At 40.8% G+C, this 17,922-nt stretch overlaps 1 protein-coding gene across 1 annotated transcript in view; it reads left to right on the forward strand.

The window, feature by feature from the left end:
* The first annotated feature begins 394 nt into the window (after window positions 1–394).
* Window positions 395–17,922, forward strand: part of LOC126819307 (pyrokinin-1 receptor) — a 40,194-nt gene continuing 22,666 nt past the window's right edge. The window contains exon 1 of the mRNA XM_056100717.1: window positions 395–922. The gene's annotated coding sequence lies outside the window, so the exon portion shown is untranslated. The remainder of the gene's footprint in view (window positions 923–17,922) is intronic.

The following is a 17,922-nucleotide window of genomic DNA, read 5'->3' on the forward strand; positions in this document are numbered from 1 at the left end:
TTTCTGACATTGTGTCTAGCTTTTTTTTTCTCCGGAAAGTTTCTGGGTAAATCTAATTTGGAACTTCAAAACACCGTAAAGAGCTTCAATTATGACGATCTTATCCCTTTAACTCACGATAATGCGCGCAAAAAGCACAACTTGTCATTCTTACGTCGGTGGCGTGAAAAGATGAATGACACTGTAATGGATTTGTGCTGCATAAGATATTTTTCTACTACAGATACGTCAGTCATCAAAGGAAAAGAAAATAAGATGTACGTAAGCTAGCGCAGATTGCACTAAGATTGTCTGGCAAAACCATCCAAATGACTCATTGATCGAAGACAAAACGTGGGTGTTTACTTGTGATCAACCAGGCAGTCGTAATTATACCGATGGCTAGGAGGCATGTTGTTAAAAAGACCTTTCCGAACTATTGAAGATAGAAAATATATTTAATACTTTGATGGTTATCATAACACAAAATGGCTTCTTTGCATGGAAGCCGAAAGATCAATGATGATGTTCTACATGATTAAAGCTGATTTGTGTTCAAAAGTTTAGAAGATTTATTTTTATGGATATAACGAGCGTATTACATTTGGGATGAAAAATGTCAGAAGATAAAACATTTGTCGATATTGATCATCGTAATAAAACTTACAGAATTTATTTTGGAATTTTAAAAAAACTAGAGACACGAGGTTCTCAACACAACACACTAAATTAGCAGTAACAAATATTAAATGTTTTATTTGAGGATTGATGTTGAATATTGATAAAAGAAATTGAAATTGGAAGAATTCATAATCTAGTGCTGTCAATATGAATTGTTTTTTTTTATATCAAAATTTAGACATTTTTTTTACTGATAAATAGAGATGTTTTTGAACACGTGAAGAAAAGTAATATTGGAATGGAAGAGGCAACCACAAACAATGTAAGTGTTTATTTAATAATTGATAGACGTGATTATAAAAGTAGACTAAGAGCAAAATCTGTTATATTTAACCATTATTGTCGTTATACAATATGGGGATCACGGTGGCTAAATGGGTACGACGCTGGCTCGCTAGCCTGGAGGTCGGGTGTTCTATCCCTGCATTGGCCGAGAAAATTCATCCGGAATTTCCGGCGTGCTTCCCCCTTATCAGTGATGCAGGACGGAGGGCCTGACAAGAACAGCTGTCTAGTCGTTCAGATGGGACGAAAAAGCGAGGTCCCATGTACACATTGGCGATCCCTTGACAGTTGGAATTCGATATAAGGGTAGACCGTAGTGCCACTGTCCGGGCAAAATTTTCCTAATAGCACATTGTATTGCGTATGTCAATCTTCATTAGCCCAGTTCGGAGTAGGACGTTAAACCCCATTTCATTTCATTTCGTTATATAATAAAAGACCATATTGAAGAGAAATTTAATACATATTAAAAGGACGTATAACTCTATTCTCTTAACCTTAAAAATAGACGAAAATGAGTCGAAAAAACATTTATAATGCAATGTGACTGCATCTAAATTGACTTTGAACTTTTGACGTTTATTACAGGCGTAGCCCCCAAAATATATATACAGATGTAAATTGAAAATATATAGATAATAATAAATTAAATATAACCCCACCCATATATTGCAAACTCATATCAGTGAATACATGTATATATAAACAATAAAAATGTATTACACAAGAGCTGCTTCTGCCTATTACGGGTGTTTTTGTCTGGCTTCAGGTGTTATATAAATTATTATTTAGGCATTTATTTACATGACAAGCTCATAATCAATTATCTGGGCAATCGGGTGGCTGGGATATTGCATGAATTAGAACACACGCGCCAGATAATAATTTAACATTAAAATGGATAATCGAGACTTTTATGTATTTGAAAATCCAGACTATATTCACTATATCTTGTCAAAACTGCAAACACTCGTACCTTCGTTCAGAATTAAGCAATTTGTCTGAAATTGTCAATATTCATTTTTCGTTATCTTCTTTGGACCTATTATATATATATTACATAATGTGTCTTTAATGTCAATATTAACCAGACAAGCTTCATATATTTTATATTTATCTTTGTTTATCAATATTTAAATTATTTTCAAATAATCCACCCATGTACTCGTAGACACATTTCGTAAATCAGGAATGATTCAGACACAAAGGGTGATTTTTTTTTGTAGAATGCGAGTATAATTTGTCTAATCGTCCTTTTATTACACTTTCTTTAAATGATATGCGTAATTATTTAAGTGACTATGGTGTGGGGGTGGGGTGCTTGGGTGACCGAATGGTTAGTGCGTGAGCGTTGTATCATAAGGTTTGGCCATTGAATCAACTGGCGTCGATTCGATTTCCCGGTTGTACGTGACAAGGGATAGGATCGCCTGTCAAATCTCGTGGGTTTTCTCAGGTTCCTCCGGCTTTCTCCCACTGCTAAAGACCCCTCCGCGCATGCGAATTATTGAAATACAATTGAACCATGTTTGTGTCGAGTGGACGTTACCCCCCCCTCTCTCTCTCTCTCTTCCCCTCTCTCTCTCTCTCTCTTTCTCTCCATTACATTTCCTTTAAATGACATGTGAAATTATCATTGAATTACTGAACCGATGAATTAGTTTTAAAGGGACAACCAGAGATTATTCCTTGATAGGCCCACCAGACGGCCCAACAGACGCAGGGAAACCACGCCAGGAAATCCAAACTTTCTCGGTAAACAACGGGACCGAACTCGCCAACTTGGTGTTGTTAGCGAGACAGCGCCTTAAAGGGACAATAACACTCTTGCTGGCTTGACAGCTCCAGAAAATAAAAAATAGCCTTATTCTAAGTACTAGATGTTTAAGTGTCCTACCTGTTGTGTAAATTATCCATTACACCCTATTTTACTTGTCCAGAGGGTTCGAAAATATATTAAAATCCAAGTCACATTTGAAAAGGTTTACGTTAGGCTTTTCAAATCATTTAGTTGAATTTTTCCAATTTTTAAATTAGGTGTGTTAAGATGAAATTTGTATCATCAATTAATTGAAATATTGTAAAATAGTACAATTTGTTGACCAGAATAAAGATTGGGACATATTATTCAGTTACAACAAGAGTGGTATTGAGCCTTTAAATAACTGATAGCACCAGTATCTTCATGTTCCTGAAGCAACGACTACTCGTTGACGAGATGTATGGAGTTAAGGCGAGATCAAACCTTCTACTGAAGATGCAGTGTCTTGGGTGTTTGATTATGGTCTTGAAGTGGAAGGGGCCGTTATTTTACGACAGACGCGATGCGGAGTACATGTACGCACTTAAGTTGCATTCTTAGCGTTATACGGTGTATTATGATGAAAAACAACACAATGATTTGTATGGAATCTCCCCGCTTGTGTAATACAATCTAAACGTCTGACTTTAGGGCGTGTTTGTATCATACTAGTGCCCAGACAGTAGACCAAACATGTTGCTCCTCACCTATAGCGTCATAATTGATCAAAACACTACTGGGTAAGACGCTCGCTCGCTAGCCTGGAGGTCGGGTTTTCGATCCCTGCATTGGCCGAGAAAGTTCATCTAGATTTTCCGGCGTGGTTCCCCTTGTCAGTGATGCAGGGCGGAGGGCCTGACAAGGACAGGTGTCTAGTCCTTCGGATGGGACGGGACGAAAAACCGAGGTCCGATGTACAGATTGGCGTGCACGTAAAAGATCCCTTGACAGTTGGAATTCGATATAAGCGTAGGCCGTAGTGCCGCTGTCCGGGAAAAATTTCCCTCATAGCACACTGTATGGCGTATGCCCGTCTTCATTAGCCCAGTTCGGAGCAGAACAGCAGAACAGTAGGACGTTAAACCCCATTTCATTTCATTTCATTTTATAAGAGATACCTTTCTTATGATGGCGTCGTATTAGAGAGAACCTTCACCATCTTAGATGAGAAGTATGTTTAGTAGTTTAAGAGAACAAATTGTAATTTTAACGCCTTAGTAAAGAGAATTTTTGTAGTACGCGTGATTACTGTAACTTTACTTAGTCGCGTCATTACCGTTTTCTCTAAACTGATACATTTAATGAATACATTTCACGCATTACTTACACAATCCTAAATCTTTATTATTAGTTTCTCTCATTCTTACACTAGTGGGGCTGGATGGCAGAATGGTTAGCACGTGCGCGCTGTATCATGAGGTTTGTCATTCTGTCAACTGGCGTGGTTTCGATTCCCCGGTCGTATGTGACAAGTAGTAGGGTCGCCTGTCCAACCTCGTGGGTTTTCTCCGGGTCCTCTCCGGTTTCCTCCCACTGCTACGCGCAAGCGAATTATTGAAATAAAACTGAACCACATGTTAGTCCCGAAAAGACCTGGTTTGTGTCGAGTGAACGTTACCCCCTCCCTCTCTCTCTCTCTCTCTCTCTCTCTCTCACACACACACACACACACTAGCTCATCGTATTAGATATGTTAGGGTCATCTGGGTCAGGGGAAATAAAACTATTTTTGCTCCTGAACAAATAGATTACTCACCTTCGGTCTAAAATATAATAACTTAGGCCACGTCAATTTTATTTGAATTTTGTTTTCTTCAAAAACACATATTGAAATTTTGTTTCTTATTTCTCGTGGGCACAAATGATTTTAAACAAAAAGCACTTGACTCCAATATGTTACGTTTGTAATCAGTACATTTTTTAGAATTAAAATAGACATGTGACGAAATCCTTTGATGTTGGCGTACCATTATTTCCAATAATGTACGGGCAATTTGCCAATCGTACATTATCTATACTAGATGAAATATTGGACTCGCGTGACGTATTTCAGAAAAGCACGTGAGGGATAGTGTCTGTATTTTAAGTTGTTTAATGGTCTCGAGCTAAAGACATTGCGTAATATATTGAAACAACACTCGGCTTAAGCGGCCCACACACGCTCAATATAATTGTCAATAATATTGTCAATAATTGATATTGACAATTATATTGAACGTGTGTATGCGATATTGAAGCTCGAAATAATTGATGTCAATATGATTGAAGAAATCAAAAGTCCGTAGATTTTTTATTGATAAACCGTCATTTTTATTTGCAACGTCTTTTCCTTTTCTTGGGACTTGGAACTGCCATAGCTAATGCTAAACAAATAGTTCCGTTCATGATTGCTGCTTTCCTTAGAATGAATATTGAGACAATATAATTGAATGTGTGTGGGAAACCGAAATTTGCTTCAATAAAATTGACATCAATAATATGGGCCGCTTAACGCGTCGTGAAGTATCAATATATTACTTAATGTCTCGCTCTCGACCATTAAACCATACGTAATGATGTTATAATTAGTAATAGGAATGTAGTTACACCTTTCTAAAATATATTAGACACGTTAGAGTCATCTGGGTCAGGGGGAATAAAACTATTTTTGCTACTCGACAAATAAATTACTCACCTTCGGTCTAAAATATAATAACTTAGGCCACACCAATTTTATTTGAATTTTGTTTATTTCTCGAGGGCAAAAATGATTTTAGACAAAACGCACTTGTGTGCTCTGTCCTTGTCTCGAATATGTTATGTTTGTAATCGGTACATATTTAGAAGTAATGGTGATTAGTAATGGGAATGTAGATACATTGTTCTTAAAAAAAACCCCAACAAAACATCTATTGGTACGGTGGCTGATAAGGGACATGAAAAATAATATAATTTGTTTTTTTATAATTTTCACCCAAGTCAATTTTAATTTTCACCCAAGTCAATTTTAATATAATTTGTTTTTTATAATTTTCACCCAAGTCAATTTTAATATAATTTGTTTTTTATAATTTTCACCCAAGTCAATTTTAATATAATTAAAAAAAACCAAATTATATTATTTTTCATGTCCCTTATGAGCCACCGTATATTGGTCATTTACATTTCAAATACGTTTCATTGGAATATTTCGAACTATGGTGAGTCTCAAATTTTAGCATCAACGAACAAGTATATTATATATATCTGACACAAATCCAATACATTAGAATTAAAAAGCAATCTTTTCAAACTAGTTACTAAAAACCTTACAAATCGAGAAAAAATAATTTTTTGAATACATGTAGATAATAAAGATTTGTACCAATAGCATTCAACCAATCAGTTGGGGTTACACAATGAACCAGGGTCGGATTAAGACAAAACAGTTACATTGAGACTAATATTCGATCAGGTTTATTTCTATGATGACGTGCGCTATATAGGATAGAAATGAAATGAAAGTAAATGGGGTTTAACGTCCTACTGTTCTGCTCCTATACTGGGCTAATTAAGACGGGCATACGCCATACAGTGTGCAATGAGGGAAATTTTGCCCGGGCAGTGGTACTATCGCCTACTCTTATATCGAATTCCAACTGCCAAGGATCTTTTACATGCATTCCAATGTATACACGGGACCTCGGTTTTTTGTATCATCCGAAGGACTAGACAGCTGTCCTTGTCAGGCCCTCCGTCCTGCATCACTGACAAGGGGGAACCACGCCGGAAAATCTGGATGAACTTTCTCGGAAAATATAGGGATCGAACACCCGACCTCGAGGCTAGCGAGCCAGCGTCTTACCCACTTAGCCACGTGATCCCCTATATAGGAAAGAGAAGAGTTTAATATTTGTAGCATATCATGTATCTAGGCCTCCTGGTTTGATTTCTTGTATAACTCTTAAAAGACATCCAGACAAGACTATTTTATTTTAAATATGTTTTCCTGGGGCTATCCAAACCGAGACTCAAATGATATATTTTTTTAAATTGTTATTATTAAAACGACTTGCTTTGTGATATATTATTTATTATTTAGTTGACAAACAATACAAATATTAACCCCCAGGCAATTAAGTAATATTAAAAGGGCATTAGGTAAGATTAGATAAAGAGCTGATAGTTCTCGCTATAACAGTTTAAAAATAGATACGATAATAAACAAAGTCTCGATTATCCATTTTTATGTTAAATCATCCATCACAAAATGTATTCAAATCCTCTAAATATCACAGGCTAGCAATTATGGTCTTGGTAAGTAGAATAATGTCTAATTAATAATTTAGATAAGATTTTAGACCTAAAGAAACACCTTATTTTGGTTTTCTTTATGTATACAAATATGTCTGGTGGTGTGAGAAGGGCTATCACTAAAGCATACATTCTGACTCCAAATAAAACTATACAAAGAAAAAAATACTTTAATCTTTTCATAATTTGGACTAACGGTTTACCCGGATAGAACCCTGAACCGGAAGTAGTATAACCCTGAACCGGATGGTTTATGCCCCAAATGTCAGCTAAGCTATTTCTTAAAGGGACAATAACACTCTTGCTGGCTTGACAGCTCCAGAAAATAAAAAAAATAGCCTTATTCTAAGTACTAGATGTGTTAGTGTCCTACCTGTTGTGTAAATTATCCATCACATCCTATTTTACTTGTCCAGAGGGTTCAAAACTATTTTTAAATCCAAGTCACATTTGAAAAGCTTTACGTCAGGCTTTTCAAATCATTTAGTTGAATTTTTCCAATTTTTTAAATTAGGTGTCTTAAGATGAAATTTGTATCATCAATTAATTGGAATATTGTAAAATAGTACAATTTGTTGACCAGAATAAAGATTGGGACATATTATTCAGTTACAACAAGAGTGGTATTGAGCCTTTAGGGCCACCTACAGATTTCGTCAAAGTCTCTTAAATGTAAATAAGGTTAGGGCACGTGATTGTTGACGAGATTATGCGTTAGGGTTTGAGTAGGGTGTTACATTTTTCGTTCTTTGAATCGTTTTTGGATGACAACACTGGTTTAAACTTCATATAATACTTCTTCAAGCATATCATGTACAAGACTTCTTAAATAATACTTCGTTAATGGTTCCTTGTATTGTAGCTCCCGGTTTCCAGCTCGGCTCTTTGGTCTGGATTCACAACAATCGTTCGTTCGTTCTTGGTGTTTAACGTCTGCTTCCACATAAGTGATATCGTAGACAAGACATAGGAGAGCCGAAGCTGATTCCTGTTTTTTAGAATATGATTTTGCAATCTTTCCATTTGGCCTTAGGCCATGGATTTGGTTTAGTGGGAAGTTCTTCCCTTTATTTAATATAAAACATATCGTTTGGTAGATGATCTCGTCTGCTTCTGGATTGGTAGATGTCATCGTTTGGGGTTAGTGTTTAGGTGCCAGGCCCGTCTTATCGTGGCCTCCCCTTACTCCACTATCCCACTCTCTGGGTTTGGTATCAGTTTTATTTGCGGAATAGTGTTTAGGTGCCAAGTTCGTCTGACCGTAACTCCCCCTTACTCCACTATCCTGCTAGTTTGGTAGATGTCATCTTTGTGGGGTTTGTGTTTAGGTGCCAGGCCCGTCTTATCGTGACCTCCCCTTACTCCACTATCCCACTATGTAGGTTTGGTGTCTGTTTTTGGTGGAATAGTGTTTAGATGCCGAGTCCGTCTGATCGTGACCCCCCCTTACTCTACTATCCTGCCAGTTTGGTATAAATCCCCTATGTAGTTTAGTGTTTAGATGCCGGGCCCGTCTAACCGTGACCCCCTCTTACTTCACTATTCTACTTAGTCCAACTGTGTCCATTAGGGCGTGGATTTGTCGAAGATTTGCAGTTTCAGATCTGGTCTCGGGAAGAGTAGGTTCTTAGTGTTGAATGGTATGTTGTTGGACTCCATTGTTCTCACTAGTTCCCTTCTCTCCTCCTTGTTTACCTCGCAGTCTACCAGGACATTGTTGGTGGTACATTCTTCTCCGCACTCACAGATGATGACTTGGTGTTTGTAGTCTCGCAGCCGCTCTTTCACCCTTAGCTTCGATATAAGTCTACAAATATCTCTTCTAGGGTGATTGAGTGTTGTCGTTGTGTAGATTTTGTCATCCAGCCGGAATCTGTATGTGTCAAGTTCAACGAGATTTAATTCCCAGATTGAATTGACGTGTCTTTTGATCATACTGTAGATTTCCGTGGTGCTGTAGTCTATGGTGCGGAGTGGTGCTGTGTCCTTGAGACCTTCATTGGCGAGTCGATCTGCCTCCTCGTTTCCTCTAATGTTGACATGTGATGGAATCCACACGAGTTCTACTTTGCTTCCCTTCTCTAAAACCCTCTGGTACAGCTGCCTGATTTCCAAAATAACTTCTGGTCTTGAGTCCGAGTTGTCATTTTGGATTGAAATCAGACTGCTCAGGGAGTCGCTTGGAATGACGAACTTACTAGTCTTTTGATGGGAAATCCATGATATAGCGTCACGAATGGCCACAAGCTTTGCAGTGTACACCGAACAGTTATTGGGCAGTTTCCTGCTTATTCCCTGTTCCCCGTTTGGCAGGTATATTCCAAACGAGCTGGTGCCCCTTTCAGGATTGCGTGAGCCATCCGTGTACACATGGTCCCAGTCATCAGACGGCCAGTTGTCTTCCAGGTGTTCTAGAGAGAAAGCACGTGCAGCAGTGGGGTTGTTTTTCATGTCGGCTTTCTGTAGTAGATCTAGATTAACCGGCGGTATAGGGAGCGTCCAAGGGGCGATCACTGGGGGGTCGTGTTTATTTATCACGAGCTCCCCCAGTCGCAGTTCCTTGATTGTTTCCCTGATACCCTGGCCGAAGCTTTTCTTTCTAGGATCTCTCACATATCTTGTATTTTGTAGACTGACAAGGGTTGGGGATCTTTCGCCCAGTTGCGAGATCTTAGCCCAGTACCTTGTCGCTAGTTCTTTTCTTCTTAGGGATAGGGGCAACTCCATGACTTCCTGCAGTAGTGCCTCTCTCCCAGTCCCTTGCCCTACGCCAGTCGCAATACACAGAGCTTTGTATTGGATGGTGTCAAGCTTCCTTAAGAGTAATGGCGCGCAGTTCATGAAGGCCAGAGAGCCGTAGTCTAATACAGATCGTATTAGAGCACGATACACCATCATTAGTGTGACTCTGTTGGCCCCCCAAGTGCTGCCCGTTATTTTCCTCATTAAGTTTAGGATTTTGGTGCATCTATCTACAGTCTCGTCGATGTGCGGTTTCCAGGTTACGCCAAGGAACTTGGTTTGGTCTTTAAACTCGATGGTTTTCCCGTTCATACACAGAGTCATTCTGCTTATCCCTCTATCCCTGCTTACAAGCTTGCCGACTGTTTTCTTCTCCGAGACTTTGAATCCCCAATCGTTTGCCCATGCCATGAATTTGTCTAAGGCCTTCTGCATTTTCTTTTGTAGTTCACAGAAGTTCCCCCCTTTCCTCCATATGGTACTGTCATCAGGAAATTTAGCTAACTCAGTTTTGGCGTCGAGGTAGGAAGATTTCTGTATGTCGTTGATCATGATATTGAAGAGAGTGGGACTGATAACCGACCCCTGAGGCGTGCCATTTTCTAATGTTTGCACGCCACTCAGGAATCTGCCAACATTCACCTGTATCCTTCTATCGCTCAGAAAGCTTTTGATCCACCGAAACATATTGCCCGTTATACCAATACGTCCTAACTTGAAGAGCAGCCCGTCTAGCCAGACTAAATCGAAAGCCTTAGTTAAATCTACGAACACGACACATAACAGGTTCCCAGAGAGGAGTGCCTGCGACATGACTTGCTGTAGTCTCACCAAGTGGTCCGTTGTTGAACGCCCTTTCCTGAACCCGTCGATCAGTCGGTTGCTCTCCAGATAAAACTGTAGTCGTATGTTAACCATTGTTTCCAAGGTTTTGCACAGTGTGGATGTCAAACTTACTGGTCGATAGGACTCTGCCTTTGTTCTCTCTTTACCTGGTTTTGGAAGAGGGATGACGTTGGCTTTCCGCCATTCTTTAGGTACCTCTCCTGCCAGCCAGGATGTGTTGAAGAAGTTTAGTAGTATCCTTGTGGCGTTTCTAGGCAGATGTTTGAGCATCGAGTACTTTACTTTGTCCTCACCGGCCGCACTATCCTTCTTGAGGGAAAGAGCCTTATTTAACTCCTCCACAGAGAAGGGTAGATTGATTGGTTTAGCCCCTTCATTAGGTTCAATTTCCAATGAAGGGTGCTGTGAGTAAAAGATTTCCTTTCTCTTCAGAGACTCTGGTGATTGGTTTTCGTCCCTGCTTGCGTCAGCGAAAGCTTTTGCAAGTAGATCTGCCTTTTCATTGCCGTTGGTAACGTACTCATCTCCATTCTTTAGGTTTGGTATGTTGAATGATCTGCGCTTCCCGTTCATGGCGTTCAGCTTCTTCCAGACGGCACCTGTTTGCGTGTTTTGATTCAACGCATTACAGAATGCCATCCAGTGTCCGCTTTGTGCCTTCCGGATGGTGTCTCTTGCGGCGTATTTCAACTTCAGGTAGTTTTGGTGATTGACTTCATTGTAGTGGTGTTTCCGTAGGCGTAGTGCCTTCTTTCTTTCGTTAACTGCCTTCTGACATTCTGGTGACCACCAAGGTTTTCTAATCCTTGATTGCCCTCCAGAAGTCTTGGGAATGGAGTCGTCTGCGGCACCTATAATAGCACTCGTGATGTTGGCTGCGTACACGTCGATGTTGGCATCGATGATGTCTTCTTCTTTCCACCCAAGGCAGCCTACACGGAAGTTAGCCCAATCAGCCTCTTTTATTTTCCAATTAGGTTTCCCATTATAGACTTCCCTGGTTGTTTCACATTGGATGCAGAGTTCTATCAGTAGATGGTCGCTGCCAAGTGTTTCATCTTCGTGTACTTGCCAATCGCAGCGGTTTGCCATACCAAGCGTACAGAGCGTGAGATCCAGGTGTGAAGGTGGGGCATTTCCTCCAACAAAAGTATGGCTCTCGTCGTTCAGTACGCACAGGTCGTTCTCTTCTATTGTTGAGCATACATAGGCTAATCCGCCGACAGTCATTCCTCGGTGACCCCCACAGGACGTGTTTTGCGTTGAAATCCCCGCAAAACACAAATTCGCCCTGAGGAAGCTGGTCGAGAAGTGACTGGAAGTCAACTGGTTTTCTCGTGACATCTGGGGGTACATAGACATTCACTATTGTCAATTTTGTATTATTGCTCAATGTGATGGCTATGCCCATTGCTTCTAGAGGGTCCTCTACGTCAAGCGAAACAGAAATATAATTTAAGTTATCACTGACGTAGATGGCAAGACCGCCGCCACGTGTCGTGCTGCCCGGTCTGTCCCTTCTCTGACAAGTGTATCCGGGCAAGTAGATGTCGTTCTTGGTTGGTAGTAGCTTGGTTTCTTGGAGGCATATTACATCTTTCGGGTTGCGGGTGATGTATTTTCTCAGCTCAGCACATCTGGGAGCCAGTCCATTAACGTTTAGTTGTAGAACTTTTACCTGGCCCGCCATGTTGACTGTCCGGATGGATGCCTCTCTGTCTTGTCTATTTATTTGTCAATTGGCGTTTCACATTCCATAGGAGGTACCTCATTAGTGTTCGTCTTTGGTGTTAAAACCGGCAAGCAACTGGGCATATCGCCAGTGCTGTAGTGACGAAAATGAGATATCCTTCTACGGAGTGCGAGGTTTGCCGTTTGATCGCCTTTTGTGGTTTCTTCGTCGTCTTCTTCTCTTGATCTTTTTTTTACCGTGTTGATTGAATTAATCATGACACACAGGACATCGGCGTTGACCATGTGTGTCTTTATTTTGCCGAGTAGGCTTGCCATCTTGGTAGTTTGGTCCTCATTGGACACGGCCACCCTGAGGAACTCGATCATGAAGTTCATGAAGCCACTTTCCGTTTTAAATTTAGGAATGAAGTGTTCTTCATGAATCTTCGTTTTCGGTTCCTCTTCTTTCTTCTTGGATGGATTTGTCTTCTGTTTGACCTCTACAGGTTTGGTAGATGTTTTCTCCTCTTTCTTCTTCTTGTCTTTACCTTTAGGGGTGGGGGTTGCATCGGACGTCGAGAGAGTCGGTGCTGGAGCTTGTTTTGGTTCCACCACAGGTTCTCTGACTACTTTTGCTTCTCTCTCCTTGTTCTTTACTTGCTGGGTTGCCTCCCTAAAGGTAAGTTTATCTTTGCTTTGCAGACGTAGCGCTGCTTTGGTCGCTTGTATTCTTGGGCATTGCGGGGAGTTGGCTGCGTGGCTGCCCTTGCAGTTTGAGCAGTTAATTTTGCTACCCATCCTACACTCAGCCACCGCGTGTTCTCCTCCGCATTGGGCGCATACGGTTTTTCCCTTACAGTACTTTACCGTATGTCCTAGTTTCTGGCAGTTGGCGCACTGCCCCACCCTCTGAACATAGGGGTGGGTACGGCGGTTGAGGTACACGATTTTAAGGGCCTCAGGTGCGGTACCTTTCTTGAAGGATAGGGCGACGCTTCCCCGAACCATCCCCTGGGCCACATTAAACCGATATACCTCGGTAGCATGGTACCCCCTCTCTGTAAGATCTTCCAGAATTTCCTCCCCGGTATATTCGGCCGGTATCCCATGAACAACCACCTTATCAATAGACAAGGTGATGGGTTCGGACACCGTCACGGTCATACCGAGAAGTAGGTTCTGGGCCAGCGCTAGGTCCATGTCAGACCTACTTTTTAGGGCAAGTCTAACATGTCCCGGCACTGTGATCTTTATGTCGGGTATGATGATAATACCCCACTTACTCTTCAATTCCTTACCTTCCAGTGACCTCACAAGTACGACGTGGGTCTGTTCTTCTCTCCTTTTTGTCGCAGGAAAGAACTTTGGTGCAGGGCTGCTTTTAAAAGCGTCAGCCATTGACATGGGTGAGCTAGCCTCTGTCGCCATCGTTTTGATCCGGTCTTATATAGTACTGGACAAGTTCGATGTCCAGCCGAGAATTCCAGATACCACACCCACACACTGTGACCTGATTGGCCAGTATTCAGTCAGGGATGGGTTATGCCCCGATCGAATAGATAGTTTTGACCAATCAGCTACGGGTAGGTGTTAGATTTCAGAACAGCTGGTTATTACATAATACCAGGTTAAGCTTTCAGCACAGATTGCTTTACAAGACCAAGGACATTACGTAACACATACCAGCTGTAATAACTAATGACTTGGATATGGCTGCACCCAGCTGCGCCACTGTGTCATTATATGTTAAGGATGTATTAATCAATTTTATGTGCCACTGGCGTTAAGTGACATTTTCCTAGATAATCTCCAATTGTGTAACAAAGGGTTAGGGTTGGGGTTAGCGCTAGGGCTGTTTACATCTTGTGACCTTTGACCAAATCTGGAGGTGGCCTTAAAAAATAGATCTAACCCCAATTGTACAGATATACACACAATCGACATTCATAAATGCATTTGGAAATTGGAACTAAAAGGATGGTCAAATTTGTCGGTTATATAAACCAATTTATCTAATGACTTAAATCGTTTTCTCGTTTGAATTTTCATACAAAACCTTTCGACACAGTCAAGTTATGAGATTTATTTAGAACGGAATGGTATTACTTCTTTTGTAGAAATTAATTTAAACTGTTGTTTGTTATTGAAGGCGCCCTATGGGTGTTTTTCAGGGAATCCAGTATTTTTCTAGTAAGTGTGGATGTCTCTATTATTCATATATACGAAATATGCCATACTTTTATTGGCAAAAACTGCCATATAAATACTTTTGTGGGAATGTATCTTTAAAAACACAATAATAATACACGAGGGGGGGGGGGAGAGAAAAATGGGGTTTAACGTCCATTCGACACAAACTAGGCCATTTCAGGACTAACACATGCGCGTAGGAGGAAACCGGAGGAACCAGCGAAAACCTACGAGGATGGACAGGCGACCCAGCTCCTTGTCACGTACAACCGGGGAATCGAAACCACGTCAGTTGATTCAATGATAGACCGTGTGATACAGCGCGCACGTGCTAACCAGTTGTCATCCAACCCCGTCTGATTTAGACAGTAGGTAATACTATTTTGAATTTAGATGTCATTTTACAAACTGCTGATAACTAGATTATGAGCAGTCCGGTAATGCATAATCTAAGATGTTCAAGGAAAGGAACGATCCTCAAAAAGAATGATCGGACAAAAATAAGGCTTTACTGTTTTGATCCGTCCCATCTGTCCGTTCTAAAGTGAAGTACTCTTCCTCGCCTCCCCTAACTGGACTTCAGTAACTATATGAATGGAGTTTAACGTCTCGTCAAAACAGTAGGTCTTTTTTGAGTGGGTTCTGGTTTTCTGAGGTGTGTGGGGGCGGGTGAGGGGGTGAGGGGGGCGGGGCACCTACGCTTCACCGAATTCAAACTGTCAAAGATTCTTGTACCAGCACCTATATGTGTACATTGCTGTCCCAACCAAACGACTAAAATCCTAGATACACCCACCGAGGCCTAGCAACAAACGCATCAAAACAAAAACAGTATTAGCTATGTGGGTTCAATTTTATACCTTGTAATTCAAGAAGATTTAAAACATATTGCCTGGGTATTGATTTCCTGAACTTTTCATCAAATGTCTAGTGAGTCAATTTTCTCCAAGCAATAAAATGTTTAGCTTTTATACACTATGTAAATGCTAATCGAAAGTTAAGATATAACGCACAGTGTGCATGTGATATCCCACAGACGTCCCCTAAAGCCTAACACACACGGGCGATTTATTTCGCGTGTTGAACCAGCGAATGCCTTAAGGCAACCACCGATGCTGTAGAAATTTGCGGGTTACAGTTCCATTATCGTTGATAAAATGACTAGTGAAATGGCGCCGCCTGTGAATGGACATTAGGTAAAAATGAAATGAAATGGGGTTTAACGTCCTACTGTTCTGCTCCTATACTGGACTAATGAAGACGGGCATACGCCATACAGTGTGCTATGAGGGAAATTTTGCCCGAGCAGCGGCACTATCGCCTACTCTTATATCGAATTCCAACTGCCAGGAGATCTTTTACGTGCATTCCAATATATACACGGGACCTCGGTTTTTCGTCCCATCCGAACGACTAGACAGCTGTCCTTGTCAGGCCTTTCGTCCTGCATCACTGACAAGGGGGAAACCACGCCAGAAAATCTAGATGAACTTTCTCGGCCAATGCAGGGATCGAACACCCGACCTCCAGGCTAGCGAGCCAGCGTCTTACCCACTTAGCCACGTGATCCCCGAAATAGGTAAAAGCGAGCCGATATTTTGTAAGGTCTTCAGAACGTAATATGTTAAAATGTAATTTTCTCTGTGTGGATAAAATTTGATACTATCAATTTGAAATGCCCCCAACACGATTTTAAATCAAATATAATTTCAGATTTATAAAGATAAATATTGTAGGTTCGGTATCCAAAAGAATAAATAGTAACTCTAGGCTAATCTCCTTTAATTGGACTGAAATTGACAGGAAATTGCAACCCAAGGGATCGCGAAAATATTGGCATGATCATGTGTACGAATCTTCTAGTGACGTTATTCATGGTGAGTTTTTTACACCTAAAGGCGCATTTTATTCAGAATATGAAGAAGACCCACACTACAATTCCACGAATATTTTAATACACTCTTCACAAAGACAATTTCAATTCAAACCTTAGGCATATCTGTTTTATTGAGCTGACATTTTCAAGAATTGAAGCCTGTTGGTAATATTTAATTGGATAGAAACCAATTTTAACAGAGAATCTGTGAAATGCCATTGCATATCTAGGCAACAATAATTAGAAGCCCTAGTGATTTCCGGATGAGGACAATATGCAACTCATGACGAAGAATATAAATGAAATGAAATGGGGTTGAACGTCCTGCTGATCATAAACACGAGAGAGAGAGAGAGAGAGAGAGAGAGAGAGAGAGAGAGAAATGGGGTTTAACGTCAACTCGACACAAACTAGGTCATTTCGGGACTAACATATGGTTTTTTAAATTTTGTTTCAATAATTCGCTTGCGCGTAGCGGTCTTTAGCAGTGGGAGGAAACCGGAGGACCCGGAGAAAACCCACGAGGTTGGACATTCGACCCTACTCCTTGCCACGTACAACTAGGGATTCGAAACCACACCAGTTAACTCAATGACAGGCTTTATGATACAGCGCCGCACGCTAACCATTCAGCCATCCAACCCCCGATCATAAAGTCAGATGAAATGAAATGGGGTTTAACGTCCTACTGTTCTGCTCCGAACTGGGCTAATGAAGACGGGCATATGCCATACAGTGTGCTATGAGTCAAATTTTGCCCGAACAGCGGCACTACGGTCTACTCTTATATCGAAATCCAACTGTCAAGGGATCTTTTACATGCACGCCAATGTGTGCATGGGATCTCGTTTTTTTGTCCCCTCCGAACGACTAGACAGCTGTCATTGTCAGCCCCCCCCCATCCTGCATCACTGACAAGGGGGAAACCACGTCGGAAAATCTGGATGAACTTTCTCGGCCAATGCAGGGATCGAACTCCCGACCTCCAGGCTAGCGAACTGCGTCTTACCCACTTAGCCACCGCCCCCCCCCCCCACGAACAATATAGAATAAGATGTTAACCCATAATAGTTTCCTAACACTGGGCGGATACAGGAATTTTTTTTAAAAAGAGAGGGGGAGGGGCGCAGCGAAACTGGGCAAAAAATCGGATTCTTTTCTTTCCATTACCCCTTAGAATAAACCCACGGCAAGGGAACTAAACAGTGTAATTTCCTACATTTAAACAGTTTGTGACATTCTTATTTCCGACATTTCCGACAAAAGATATAAGAAAAGAAAAAAAAAACCCGAACGTTCCCAGCTAAATAAATTCATTCTTGCTCATCGAAGCTTGATGTATACAAATATACTTTTTACGTTTATATGGTGATTGTACCTTTTCAGATCTTATAACTTTTTATATAATTACAAATCAGTAATAAGTTAATTGACAAATGATTGGGACCTTCTCTTGGGATTTCTCAGAGGAAAAGTCATGGCAAAATGGACTAAAAAAACCTGCAATTTGTTGCATGTTACATATAAACAGTTTGTGCCATTTTTATTTCCGTTTCATATGTTCGTACAATATTGT

The sequence above is a fragment of the Patella vulgata genome, chromosome 4 (genome assembly GCF_932274485.2).
Source record: "Patella vulgata chromosome 4, xgPatVulg1.2, whole genome shotgun sequence".
In the NCBI taxonomy this organism is placed as follows: Eukaryota; Metazoa; Mollusca; class Gastropoda; family Patellidae; genus Patella; species Patella vulgata.